The sequence below is a fragment of the Cajanus cajan genome, chromosome 4 (genome assembly GCF_000230855.2).
Source record: "Cajanus cajan strain Asha chromosome 4, NIPB_CcT2T_4, whole genome shotgun sequence".
NCBI lineage: Eukaryota > Viridiplantae > Streptophyta > Magnoliopsida > Fabales > Fabaceae > Cajanus > Cajanus cajan.
Genome location: NC_138520.1, coordinates 31,387,118 through 31,400,374, shown reverse-complemented (window position 1 = coordinate 31,400,374; position 13,257 = coordinate 31,387,118).

Below are 13,257 nucleotides of genomic sequence, written 5' to 3'. Positions count from 1 at the left end.
TTTTACATATTGGGCTTGTTTTGCTCCATATTTTTCAAGGAATTGATTTAGCTAGGCCTCACCATCATATGGTGAACCTAACTAAACCAACTCCGAAATTTTGGATTGGATTAAACATGGAGAAACAAGCTTGGCCGCCTAGCTTGGAACCTTGGCCGGAATTACTAAGTCTCACTTGTACACTTGGAAAGCTTGTAGCACAAGCTTCTAACTTTGCTTGCTTTCCAAGCTTCTAAGTTAGAAGCTTGATCCACAAGCTTCCCAAGGCTAACTAGACCAGTCAAGTTAAGCTAACCATGGTTCTCTTGAACCATAGTTAGCCTAGCTTGCACTAGAAGCTTCCCTCACCCTATATAACTCTTTTTCCTTCACTTGTAAACAACTTTTGGCATATATTGAGAGATATTTCAGAGAGCTAGGTCTCCTTGGTAAATTCGTTCTTTAGTTTTTGTCTTCCAATTTTTTTTGGTCAAAATCATTTAAAAATGTTTCTAAACTGTTGCTACATGTATTTCCTTTTATTATCTTGTGTTTGTGTGCCTTGAGTTGTTCTTGTGTCACATCTATAAATCTATAGAACACACTTACTTTGTCTTGCTTGTTCTTGATTCATGTTCTAAATTCTTGTGAATCAATCTTTGTGTGTGCCTTAGGTATTCTTTGTATGTCTTTTTAAATGTTTTAGGATTGCTTTTATCTTCCATTGGACTCCTATTATATTCGGTCTAAAAAGAAACTCCTAAAAAGAAACAAGAATACAAGCATTTTTCATTTCTTAATCTTCTAGTTTTGTCTTAGAGTCATGTGTAGTTGCTTTGCTTGTCATTAAATCCTTTGTGTGCCTTTTTATTTTTGAATCTATATGCATTGATCTCTGTTCTTGTATGGTGTCATTGCTGGCTGAACATTAATAATTCTTAGAGTGCTCATAAAATGATTCCAATGCATGTTATTAGTCTTAACATGTTCTAGAGTCAATTTTTTGTGAACTTCATTTGCTATTAGTTTCTTAGCAATTTGTGGCCAGCAATTCCTTGTGTATCTTGTAGTTGTTTTGAAAAAATAAAACAGAGTTAGAAGTGTATTAAAAACGAAAATCAAAATGTACAAAAGATAAGAACAAACTAGTACCAAAACTAGTAACATTTTGTGGTTGAAAATTTTGACTAGTACACTTACACTTCTTACTCCTCTTACTCTTCTTTTCTCCACCACTTGGAAACCTCTTTGTTATTGTTTGGCCTCTTTTTTTAAGTTTATTAAAAAGAAAAAGAAAAGAAAGAGACAAAAAGACAAGAAAAAGAAAAGAAAACAAAAGAGAAAAACCTAGAAAACGTGGATTGAAAAACAAGAACTATTTGGAGCACTTGGCCTTGAATTTTTGTGTAATTTTATTGAGATTTGCTTGCTGTCCAGTGGCTGGAAAAAGACTCTTAAATACTCAAAATATTAGCACAACTTTTTGTTTTGGTTTTATAATCCATTCTAGAGCCATTCCTAGGGTTATTCTTTTGTATGCTAACTTTGAAATAAACCTTTAATTGTTGCTTTGTGTCTTCTTGGCCTTCTTTGTTTTGTCATATTAATTCCTATGAGAGTGTAGCCTATTCTAATTGTGCATTTTCAGTTTTGATTTCTTGGCCTCTACTTTCTCTTGTTGATTGTTAAGCCTTGGTGGGAGATAACTCTTTTTGAAGACATTACACTTGGAAGGGAGAGCTAATTGAGGCATATTTGGTTAATCTCAAAGGGACCAACACTTGAAGAAGATTGAGGTACAAGATACTTGAGTGAAACACTTTGGAAAGGCTCACTTGTTTGTTCTTTTTGCAGCCAAGAATTCTTTCTAATTTTAGGTCAAATTTATAGACGGATTTTGAAGAACTAGTGACAGATTTGGAAGTTTAGAGACGAATTTGTGGAGACCAATTTCCTACCTTCAAATTTATCATTCAACTTGACTCCAAGGCTATTTCAAACTCGTTACCAACCGCCCTTGGTGGAAATTCTTGAATTTTTCTTGATTTGTGTTGCTTCCTTGTTTGTAACTCCTTAACCCTACCTTGGGTTAACGTTTAATCTTCTTTTGTTAAGTCAAACTCACATTTAGGAGTGGTTGTTTGGGAAAACCATTTGATCAAGTCCCACCACTTCCTAAATAGTTTCAAATAAAGATTCTTAAAACCGTTTAGTACTTGTCGAAGGTCCCTAAGAGGCTTCAAGTGTCATTTGGGCTTCCACTAGGAGACGCCTAGTTTAATTGCTTTCATAAACCGTTTAGTACTTGTGGAAGTGTTCCAAGGGATTCTAAGTGTCACTTGGACTTCCACCCTAGGACAATTCAACTAGTGTATGCTTTACTTGCTTTTCTTTACTTGTTTTAATTCTAAGTTCGTTTAAAAGGCTTCCTATTGCCTACTAGGGGTCTTGTGCACACACACACAACTACTTGATTTGCTTGTGTGAAAAAGTTGTTTTGTAAGACAAGTATAAGGGGGTTTAGTAATTTCCACTTGAAAAGGCTTGGTTATTAAGTGGCTCCTTGTAGCTCACCTCCCTTGATAGTGCCACTTGTATACTTATACCTCCAAGTACTTAGTTTTACACCAAAAAGAGAAAACCTTTTGTGAAAATCTTTATCACTCAATTTGCAAAATTCCTTAAGATTTCTGAAAACCTTTCTCTTGCAAAAATGAGTGATCATTGTCATGAAAGTAGTGTGCATGGTCATCGTGCTCCTACAAGTCATAGGAGTACTAAAGATGAACTTAGTGAACTTAGGGAATATATTAGGGAAAGAAATAGATAATGAAAAAAATAATGAAACAATAAGAGAGTTGTTGAGTAAGCTTGTGGTGGGGGTGAAGCTAACAAACCCCATGCCAATGAGGGTCATGGGCCTTCTAGGCCCAAAAGGCATAATGGTGAAGGGCCTTCTAAGCCTCATGGAGGCCAACATGAAGAAGAACACTCAAGGCCCAAGAGTCACCATTCACACACTCACTTATCCTCGAGTGAAGGGTTTTATAGTAGTCACCATGATGATGGCTACTATCAAAGACCCCCTAGGCAACATAGGCCTAGGCATGAAACAACCTCTCTTAGAGAACCTAGAGTTGACTTTCCCCCCTTCCATGGAAAAGACAATGCTGATGATTACTTAGATTAGGAGATGAAGGTTGAACAACTCTTTACTTGCCATAATGTGAGTGAAGAGAGAAGGGTTCCCATGGCTACCCTAAGTTTTCAAGGGAGTGTCATGCATTGGTGGACTTCCCTAATGAGAGAAAAATAAATTATGAGAGAGCCCTCCATTAAATATTGGAATAAACTTAGGAGTGCCTTAAGGAGAAGGCACATTCCTCCCCATTATGAGAGAGTTAATGGACATGCTTCAAAGACTCCAACAAGGAAATCAAAGTGTGGAGGAATATAGGCAACAAATGGAGTTGCTTATGCTAAGGGCTGGAATTAGGGAAGAAGAGAGAACCACCATTGCAAGGTTCCAAAGTGGTCTTAACCTAAAAATTAGGGACAAGGTTGAACTATTACCCTATAGAGACCTTAATGAACTAGTTCAACTTTGAGTGAGGGTAGAGCAACACGAAAGCCTAGCTTTAGGAAAGAAACTACCCCCTACCTTAAGAAGGACTTCAAGAAGGAGGGTCACTCCTCTTATTCAAAGGATAGACTACTAGAAAAAGAAAAACAAAAACAAAAACCTTTTGATGAGCCTAGAACTAGTTCAATTAAGTGCTTTAAGTGCTTAGGGAGGGGACACATAGCTTCCCAATGCCCCACAAAAAAGACCATGATCATTAGGGGCAATGAGATCCTAAGTGAGGAAAGCACTTCATCTTCTTCATCATCCTCAAGTGAAGAAGATGCTAGTCTTAGTTTTAGTGAGAAAATACCATGTGAAGGTGACCTATTCATTGCTCAAAGGTAACTTACCAACCAACCCAATGATTAACACCAATCACAAAGAGAGAACCTTTTCCATTCTAGATGCAAAATTTTTAAGAAAACTTGTTCTTTCATTGTTGATAGTGGATCTTGTAATAACTTTGTAAGCCAAAGGTTGGTTGATAAGCTTAACCTAACTACTATAGCCCATCCTAAATCTTATAAACTTCAATGGCTTAATGAGGATGGACCTATAAAAGTTAAGGATCAAGTAAATGTTCCTTTCTCCATTGGAAAATATAATGATGAAATTTTATGTGATATAATTCCAATGAATGCAAGCCACATTTTACTTGGAAGGCCTTGGCAACATGATAGGAAGGCCATTCATGATGGTGTTACAAACAAAATTCGCCTAGTTCACCTTGGCAGGAAACACACCTTGACTCCTTTTTCACCTTCACAAGTGTTGGAGGATCAATTATTTATGAAATCAATAAAAAGAAAAAAGGAGAAAAAGAAGGTTCTAGAGTTAGAATGTAGTGTCTCCTCCAAGGAAGTTGTTCCTAGAAGTCAATTTTTAATAAAATAGTCTATTAAAAAATGTCTTCTAATTGAACAACTTATTTACCTTCTTAATACTAAAAAGAAACTACTCTTGGAAAAGAGTAAGGAGGATAGTGTCTCCTCCAAAAATCTTGTGAAAAAGGAAAGTCACTTTTTAATTCAAAATGATTGCAAAAAGACTTTTCTTCTTCACAAAGATTTTAACTCTTTTTCTACTGTTGCCATTGACTTAGAGCTTAAGATCCAAAACCTAAATATTTTTTAAAAGAAAGGATCTCAAGTTCTTATTCTAGTGAAGAAGAAGTGGACTTCACCTAGTTCTACTTCTTATGCTACTACTTTGGTGATGCCCAAAGTAGATAGCCATTGTCTATTTAGGACTTCTTCTACTTTAGTTGTTCTAATAAAGTACCAAACCTTTGGTTTATATTGTTTATTAGATACATATAGTGGTGTCTTATTTTCTATTTTTGATCTTAAGGGAAGTTCAAACTTCTTTGAACTTAACTTGACTACTTCCCTTCAAGACCAAATTAGATTCTATGACTCTTCTAAACTCTTTACTCCCTCTTCCATGATGTATCTAACATATAATATGATCAAGGGTTGTCTATGTAGTTTCCTTATTATATTCACTTTGTTTTCTTGTAGGATCCTAGGTTACTACATAGGGTACTTTAGGCAAGATATCTTAGTATGTAGGATTACTTCATTAGTTTCTAATAGTTTTAGCACTTTCACATTTTTAGGATTTAGTTTTACACTTAGACTACACTATAGTGAGGATCATATTCTTATTTTTAGGGAACCCATCCTTCCTAGTCTAAGGAACCTTGTTAGGACTATAGAAGGAATTCCTCATAAGGTGCACTTTCCACATGTATTCTATGAATATATCATTCCTAATGCTTTGTTTCTTATTTTTGTAGGTGATGATATCCTTGTGGAAGGACCACTGGATTTGAGGACAAATCCTTTCGAAGGGGGAGGGTATGATGGAAATCTAATACCCAAGGATCCCTTTGGAAGAGGTAAGACCAAGAAGGGTGAAGGTTGATCTAAGGAGGCTCACACTTGAAGACCATTGGGCCTTTAACTAGGTCCATGGTTAGGAGGCTAGAGGAGGCTTCTACAAAGGAGATGCTTCTTAGACCTATGCTTAATATGAGTATTGAGTATGATTCCTCTTTTTAGTCTCATAGTCTCTATTGTACATACATTGTATAGTTTGATTTCTTGTACCTTGTATATAGTAGATACTTGTATAGGTGTATTTTACTTTTGTATTTGTGAGGCACTTTATTTCTTTTATTTTAGGTTATTCTTTTAGAATTTAGGGTATGTTACTTGGAGACTTTTGCTCCATTTGACCTTGTATTCTGGGTCATCCATTTTTATATTTTTTTCAGTAGGAAAAGTGGGGTGACAAATAGCAAGAGTGTAGGTGCAACTAGTAATTGGGCCAGGACTGGGCCTAGGCCAAATTTTACATATTGGGCTTGTTTTGCTCCATAGTTTTCAAGGAATTGATTTAGCTAGGCCTCACCATCATATGGTGAACCTAACTAAACCAACTCCGAAATTTTGGATTGGATTAAACATGGAGAAACAAGCTTGGCCACCTAGCTTGGAACCTTGGCCTGAATTACTAAGTCTCACTTGTACACTTAGAAAGGTTGTAGCACAAGCTTCTAAGTTAGCTTGCTTTCCAAGCTTCTAAGTTAGCTTGCTTTCCAAGCTTCTAAGTTAGAAGCTTTCTCCACAAGCTTCCCAAGGCTAACTAGACCGGTCAAGTTAAGCTAACCATGGTTCTCTTGAACCATAGTTAGCCTAGCTTGCACCACAAGCATCCCTCACCCTATATAACTCTTTTTCCTTCACTTGTAATCAACTTTTGGCATATATTGAGAGATATTTCAGAGATTTGTTCAGATTTCTCTCTTCTAAAAGTCCCAAACCTCTTTTGATATTCATCCAATTCTCTTATCCGTTCCTTAGAAGAGTGTGGTTAGAATTGAAGAGACTTATCTCTTCACCAAGGAGTGGCGTATGTTGAGAGAGTTCTCCACCAAACCGTGGTGGTTCTAAGGTCTCTTTCTCCATTGGAGACCTTGTCGCCACCCGCCGAAACGGACCTTGGCATTCGCGACGATGGTCAGACTTTTTTTAAAGTTTTGAAAAATGATGGATTGTTAGAACGACTTATTCTCAAACTGAGACCTTGTCGAACTAACAATTTTATTAAAATGGTTCACCAATCCATGTTAACCCCAAGCGGGACCCTCCATGGATTAGTGGTTTTCGCAAAAGGTAGGGTTCTTGGAGTCGCCACCAATGTTTTACTCAAAACATTGGAAAAAGATTTAAGGCAATTGATTTTTATATATCAACCTTGGCCATTACAACCAGAGTTGGGTAAGGGAGTCGGTTACGTGCGGGGAAGGTGTTAGCACCCCACAACGCCCCATTAGGGTTCCCTATGACGGATTATTTTATAAATAACAGTGTAAAATTACTAAATTACCCCTATTTATTATAAGCGATTATAAATTAAATATCTACATGATGACAATTTTAAATATGCAACAATCAGAAAGCAGTAAAAGAAGGGATTTTAAGAAAGAAACCTTTGAAGCGTGCTTTTATATATTTCAATGAAGTTTAGGAGGCTTTTTGGCGCTCCCTCCCTCTACAAGCTCGCTCGCTCCTTCCTAAAAATAATTTTTGACTATGGAAATCCAAAGGATTTCCCTTCGACTCGGTTCGAGACTCAAGCAAATGGCTCGTGACTCAAGAACTTTGTCGGATTGACTCTTAGAGCGATTTCTAGGGCAGAACACTGCTCAAAAACCCGAGAACACTCAAGGAGAGAGTCAAAACACTGTGGGAAGTGTCAAAAAAGTGTGGAATGACGTCCAAATGACGTCCTATATATAGGGATGAGGCGCAGTACGGCCTCTGGAGTCAATACGCCCGTATTGAGTTTTTGAACTTCAATACGGCCGTATTGAATTCAGTACGGCCGTATTGAAGTTCAAAAACTTCAATACGGCCGTATTGGTTTCAGTACGGCCGTATTGTAGTTCAAAATGTGCAGTACGGCCGTACTGAACTCCAAGGAGGCCGTATTGAGCTCCAATCTTCCCACTTCCTTATTTTTAGCTACTCTAAGACCTCTAAACCTACAGATAGTCATCCTATGGTCTTCTAGGAGTCCTTCTGGCTGACTTCCCTTCGATCTTTGAGAGTCTTCGAGTCTTATTTCCGACCCGGACAATTTTAGGGGTCTACAGCTGCCCCCCCTTTACTTAGTCAAGCGGCTTTTTAGTGTACCGGTTGACAAGTAAAGGAGTTGACCCAATTGTCCGGGGGAAAGGCCATCCTTCCGACTTGTAGTGTCTTCCGGTGGAAAATTGCTAAGTAGCCTCTCCAGGTTGAGTACCGCCTCTCCAGGCTTTGCTTCGCTCGTCGCCCGAGCCGGAAGCTGCATACCTCCGTGCTTTTGGCCACTTCGGTAGCGTGAGTACCGCCTCTCCAGGCTCAACTTCACTCGACGCCCGAGCTGGAAGTTGTATACCTCCGTGTTTTCGAACACTTTGGCAACGTGAGTACCGCCTCTCCAGGCTTAGCTTCGCTTGCCGCCCAAGCTGGAAGCTGTGAGTACCGCCTCTCCAAGCTCAACTTCACTCGACGCCCGAGCTGGAAGTTGTGAGTACTGCCTCTCCAGGCTTTGCTTCGCTCGCCGCCCGAGCCGGAAGCTGCATACCTCCGTGTTCTTGACAACCTCGGGGTAGCTGAGTACCGCCTCTCCAGGCTATACCAGCGTGTTCTTGACGACACTGGCAGTTGCATACCTCCGTGTTCTTGACAACCTCGGGGTAGCCGAGTACCGCCTCTCCAGGCTATACCAGCGTGTTCTTGACGACACTGGCAGTTGCATACCTCCGTGTTCTTGACAACCTCGGGGTAGCTAAGTACCGCCTCTCCAGGCTATACCAGCGTGTTCTTGACGACACTAGCAGTTGCATACCTCCGTGTTCTTGACAACCTCGGGGTAGCGTGAGTTTGCCCTCTCCAGGGATTTGTGATGATTTTGTCTCCACAGTCCACGATGCTGCTTCGACGATTGTTTTTGATTTTTGTGCCACTGAGGGCTAGATAACGCAGGGATCCGTCTAGGGGATGTGCAGTTACTCATAGGTTCTTGTGTCCCAACTTTGCATTGCGTAGTTGGTGCCCATTTGAGGAATTTCTGTTTCCTTGGGATGTAGACACGAAGATGCTCTTTCTGAGATGAGCGGTGCCTTATGATTGGCTGACGTCCTTTCGACGTTGGTGGAGTATCCCGGTTATCCTTATTCGGGTGACTCTTTTTGATTTTCTGATTTTTGTTGCCTCTGTGTAGGCTATTATCCGCTGGGGGATTTTGTCATTGATTGTGATTAGCCTCTTCTGTTAGGCGGATCATCTTGACGCTTGATGTTTGGCTGAAAGCCGAATTCCACTTGGGGAATGGTTTATTGATTTTTGCTTTTTGTAGGGATGCCTCTTAGTAGGCGACTGGGGATTTGAAGTTCTTATGTATCCTAGAGTATTATTTAGAAAGCCTCTTCAGGCTTAGCTTCACTCATCGCTTGAGTTGGAAAGCTATCTTTCACTGAGGAAGTCAAAGTCCTTTGACTTAGATATTCTGTTTGGATGATCAAGCCTCCCTTGGGGAATCTTGCTGATCTTGCTTTGATAGCTTTCACTGGGGAATTTAGTCCGAGCGTGGAAGCTGAGATATCTCTGGGGAGTATTATTTCGGCGAGCCTCTCCAGGCTCAGTTATTTTGGAGAGTATTATTTCGGCAAGCCTCTCCAGGCTCGGTTATGATGAGAGAGTATTATTTCGGCGAGCCTCTCCAGGCTCAGTTATTCTGTATGATGAGAGAGTATTATTTCGGCAAGCCTCTCCAGGCTCAATTATTCTGTTATGATGAGAGAGTATTATTTCGGCAAGCCTCTCCAGGCTCAATTATTCTATTATGATGTGATTGATTTTCTGAATTTTCGCCTTTTTGTCGTTTTTGGCTTTTTCAGTATTTTTCCTTTTTTATTAATTTTGGCTTTTTCTATACAGAAATTAAAGGTTCTAAAGAATTTGAATTCAAAATGACAAATTTCATTAATAGAATGAATTTGTACAAAGATGATTAACAAGTGGGGCAAAGCCCAATCAAGCAAATACACAAAAAGCGAGAAAAAGGTAGCCGGTCTTCACTCCTCTGCCGGCGGGTCCTGTGGAGGGTCGGGGAAGCGGCGGTGTAGCCAGACCGACAGGCTGTCAAACTCCTGTCTGAGGGCATCGATACCATGCTGAGCAGCATCAAATCGAGTGTCGAAACTCTGCTGCAAGGCGCTGATGCTATGCTGAGCGGTATCGAATCGACTATCGATGCTCCGCTGTAAGGCGTCGCAGCGGGCATCGAAGTAGGCCCTGTCCTGCTGCGAGGTGCCGGCCTCTGGCTGCGGGTCTTCGTCACCCGGGAGCTCAATATCTGCGAAGAGCTCGCTGAAGTCGTCGGTGGCCCGCACGTATTGCCTCCCTACCTTGACAATCATCTTCATGTTGAGTAAGGTGGGAGCACCAATGGGTTTAGGCGCCAAATCCGCCGCATCTATGCCGTCGGGACATCCCCAAGCCTCGGCGAGTGTCGAGAGGAGCGTGGAAACCAGAATGTATCCTCGCCGGGCTTCGCTTCCCTCTCTTGCCCCCAGATTCTTTATGTGCTCAAGGAAGAAGAATCCGGGGTTGGCCTTCTGACTAGTGACCATGCAATATAGAGCCAGCAAGTCCTGCCGTGTCACCGACTCTGGGCTCTTCTGCCTTGCATGAATGGAGCCTGTGATTAGCTTGTGGCAGATTCGGAGTGCGGTAGGGAGCCGAGTACCCTTCACTCCGGCGTGGTAGTCCGTCTGACCTGTGATCTCTCTCCACATCTCATTTTGGGTCAGACCATCCGGATACTCGCAAATGGCATCCTTATACTCTAGTTGAGCAGCTCGTGTGAAAAAGCCGGCTTGGACGTTGAACTCGTCCAATGACAAAGAACGGTACCCCCCGTTCATCCAAAAGTCTACCGAGTAGACTGTCTCTCTGAAGCTGTTCGTCGACTGTGTGACGCCGACGGTAGCCAAGAACTCCTTTGTCGCTGTCGGGAAGATCTTGGAATGAGGGCTAAGGAGGAACCCCCATCCTATGGCGTTGATATAGCCTAGGACCTCGTCTTCCCACTCCATCGCTTGGAGGATGTTCACGTCGAGCACCCTTGATGGCTTGAAGACAAACGATTCAAAAAGCTCTAGCCTCTCTAGATGCTTCGCAGTCATTTCTCGTTGGGCGGGGACCCTTTGCCTCTTTCTAGACGACTCGGCCATTTCTCTGAACTTTGGAAGACCTTGGACTCACTCACAAAGAAGATATGCAAAGGAGTGAAGAATGCTGTGCAGAAATGAGAAAGGGAAATGGCTATTTATAGAAGATCTCACGTCAGTACGGCCCGTATTGAATTCAATACGGTCGTACTGACATGGCCGTTTTTGTGCAAATTTGGGAACCAATACGGGCCGTATTGAACTCAATACGCCCGTATTGGTGTGACCATTAAGGTCAATACGGGCGTTTTGGGCTCAATACGCCTGTATTGAAGCTGAAGGGTTGCCTTAACCCTAGCTTCAATACGCCCGTATTGAAAGGAATACGGGCCGTATATATATATATATATATATATATAGATATATATATATATATATATATATATATATATATTTTTTTTTTTTTTCTTATTTTTTTTATTTTTTATTTTTTTAGATAAACAGAGAATAAGTGATCTTCCAGTACACCTATCATCTGTATGCATGTATGTGATGTATGATGCACCTAATTCTATTTGATTTATCTTTCAAAAGAATTAACCGATGCGTTTTTTGTTTGGATTCTGCCATTCCTCAAAATGGACTGTGCGCCGCCGACTTCTATAACCGAGGAATGATGTGTATTATATCGTGATTTTGTGTCATCAACCAAGTAATCCTTCCCTTCCTTTAGAAGATATGTCAACCCTCCTATTGACCACTATATCTCCATGTTTCCACTAGATTATCCTAAAATCGTTTGGGACAAGAGAGAAAAGAAAGGAAAGATATATTTTTTCGAAAGTTTGTGTTTTAGAGGGGATTTATTTTTATTTTGAAAAATGGTTTTTGTAAGAATGGCTGGCCAAGGTAGGCTTATGTGTTTAGGCTTGTTTGTTTAAGCATTTATGAAGTTAATCAAATCTTGTTATTGACGTTGTGATCTGTCAACTTAGATAGCTTTCCTTGAACTTTTCTTTTTGAATTCAGCTCATGGTACCATCATGGATTTCTTTTGATTGTCCTTATTTTTGCCTAAAACACCCCTTGGTGGCGTTTTAGCGGACTTTTGTTTTTGTTTATTTTGCAACCCTAATTTTTGCCTAGGTCACCCTTTTGTGGGATCTCTAGCGGGTTCTCTGCTCTTATTTTTGCGCAGTCCCTGTTTTGGGTTTCCTGCCGAGCTTTTTTGTTTTTAGGATTTCCTTTTTTATCCATGATGGCATTTGTCGAGGCCAAGGAAAGGTGCTCTAAGTTGTCGCACACTTCCACATAAAAATGATGCGGGTTTATTATTATTAAGACAATTTTAACCTCATTTATGCTTATTCAAACAGGGTTAAATAATGCAGCCTAGAAGTTTATTGTAAGCGAGAAAAGAAGCAATAAGAAATGAATAAAGAATTATTTTATTATAATCATAATGGAAACATGTGCCCTATCGAGGCTCGGGGGTCGGGCTGTCCCCGAGGAGTAATCTCTAATAGTCATCAGGCCTATACATCCCTATCGGAAGGAAAAGAGCACTTGATGACGACGACCGGCCTTGACGCTTGTGAACCGGCCTTCCTAAAGATCTGGCTTAAAGAACGTCGAGAAGGATCTTTGTTCCTCTTCGTTCTTTGATCTTTATTAGGGTCATATCCTAACCCTTGTTTTCCCGGATTATCTTTGATAATGGGTAGCTCTGGAGTCCCTTGGGAGTCCTTGCCAAGTACTTGTCCGGGCAAGTATCCGTTCTTGGTAAGCATGTAGGCTACCTTCTTCATTTCTCGGGGAAATGTTTCGACATTGGCGATTTCCAATGCTTGGAAGGAGGTCTCTAGAGCTTCCTCTGCTGCATCCACGTAAGGTATGGCGGATGGCTTGCTGATGAGTATGTCATCATGAATCCAAGGTCGGCCGAGGAGATAGCTGTATGCGGGAGTAATGTCCATCACTTGGAATTCGACATTAAAGATAGTGGGTCCAATTTGGATTGGAAGATTGATCTCTCCCACCACTTCTCTTTTAGAACCATCGAAGGCTCGAACGATCATGTTGCTCGGGCGCATTTGGACTCCCTTGATTGCCACTTGATCAAGAGTTCTTTTAGGCATCACATTCAAGGAAGATCCGTTATCCACCAAGACTTTAGCGATGTGTTATTCCTTGCACTTTACAGAGATGTGCAAGGGCTTATTGTGGTTTGGTCCCTCAGCGGGGATTTCTTCATCGGTGAAAGTGAGGTGATCATTAGCCGTGATGTGACTAACAATCCCCTCAAACTTGTCTTGGGAGATAGTATGCGACACATATGCCTCGTTCAAGACTTTCAACAGAGCTTGCCGATGCGGTTCGGAGCTTAGGATCAACCACAACAGAGTAATCTTTGCTGGCGTCCTATGAA